We start from the raw sequence: 1,986 nt of genomic DNA on the forward strand, positions 1-1,986 counted from the left end.
TCAAAGACTGCCATGTCAGCCCCAGGTAACTTTTTGTCTGGTTCCTGAACGCAGCTGTGAGCCCAACAGGGAGCCTTCAAATACTCTTTTTTCTTTTCCTAACTAAGGGGACTCGCACAGAAACTGAGGCTGATATGTGTCAGGTTGTCAGCAGGCTGCCTGGGAAGAGACTCACTGCCCGCAGTCAGCCAGCCAGCCTGGACACATGCAAGAAATTATTTCTTTCCTTTATTTATCTGAAGCTAGCTTGTTGCACAGTCCTGAGTTGCACAGTGGACCAGAGGTATATAAGCCTCTCCTCCCCTTTTGACATGGGTAGATCAGATACATTGTGTGGTGTCTAGGCAGATGAGAAGGGCACAGAGTGTCTGCTGGCCTGAACCTCCTTGGCTCTTTGGCCAGGGTAAGCAGAGTGATGCTGGGAGGGAAAGGAACTGATGCCAAGAACATGGTAAATCACACAGTGGTTTAACCACAGTCATACACCAGCCCTGAAGTAGCAACAATCCCTTCCCTTGTCTCTCCAGAGCATTTTTCTAACACCCCACTCCTCCTCGAGAAGCAAAGGGAAGACGACACTGCAGCTGATGTACCACAGATCAGAGATGTCAAACCAAGAGGAGCAGGGTTCAACTGACTTGTGAAGAGAGCAACCAGCACAGACTGATCCAACCTTAGGTTTGGCACAAAAACAACATATTGAGTTTATGTTTCTTCCCTTCCTCTCTGCTATACACACTTAGGAGTCAGAGAAGGTAATCAATGAAAGAACAGTGGCTCCAATTACAACCTGTTTCCCGACTTGTTCCAAGATAATACTCACATTGAGACAAATGGCAACACTGTAGCTTACCCACAGCCTTTAAAGGCTCTGTTTTTTCTGACATTTAGACTAAATTTAAACTGCAGTTCAGGGCAACTTGATGCTGATAGCTGATTGTCTGTCTTTTAAGTCTATGGTATGATTTTTAACCACTGTGTTGCACTATTATTGTTTTGCATCTTGTGACATGCAGTTAATCTTACATTAACCAGAGCATTCAGGGAGAGGAGGAGTGTGTTTTCTTCTCTCTTTCCCGGGTGCCTCAGGCCAAGATTCAATAGGGTGAGGGGTCCAGCAGCACCAGCAGCTGCTGCTGAGAGCTCCAGCTTTAACCCCAACCCTGGGTGCTTGTCCTCAATCCTGTGCTCTGGGTCTGAATGACAAAGGGAACCCATTTGGGGTGAGATATCCCCCACACCACAGCCAGTATTTTTATTCAATGCTGGTCAGTCTCCCAAGTCTTGATTCTGGCAGAGCATGGCAGAAAGGAGTCACATATAATATTTCTGCTGTCCAGGAAGATTACAACATGTTCAGCATATACCCTGGATCTTTACTGGTGACTTCCAGAAACAGGAAATAGTGTAAAATATTTAACAGCCTGTATTACTGTGGGACCAGCCTGAGTTATAGCAATATAAAGATGTAATATTAACTAAATTTATTTTTCAGAGGAGGATGAATAACACAAAGTCCTGTGACTGTGCACTTCCATTCAAATTCAAACTAGCAGCTTTTTTCTGCTAGCTTTCAACTAATGTGCAAATAATTAAAATTTAATTGTGTCGTGTTCATGAAAGATGAAGTTGCATAGTTTATGTACCAGTACTTTCAAAGCTAATTTTGACTTTCTCCTGAGGTGTACAATTGTAGCCGGAGAATTTGCATTTACAAAACTGATGAAAAATTGCAGGGAAGAATTTGCCATCGGTGAACCTGGATGGTTAAAAAATGGAACGCCTCCCTTCTCACATGCAATAGAATTAAAGAATGGTTAAATTAGTAAGAATCTTGATTATCATAGTGCATAATAGAAAATTATTTTTTGTGGAACAAATTTTTCATTATATATTATTTCTTCAACTCTGGTGTTTTCCGCCTGTCCTGCAGCCAGCTGTGGTTAGAATGTTGTGGTCCCCACAGTCCTGAATAGTGTTGTGCAA

The sequence above is a fragment of the Eurypyga helias genome, unplaced genomic scaffold (genome assembly GCF_000690775.1).
Source record: "Eurypyga helias isolate BGI_N326 unplaced genomic scaffold, ASM69077v1 scaffold14421, whole genome shotgun sequence".
In the NCBI taxonomy this organism is placed as follows: domain Eukaryota; kingdom Metazoa; phylum Chordata; class Aves; order Eurypygiformes; family Eurypygidae; genus Eurypyga; species Eurypyga helias.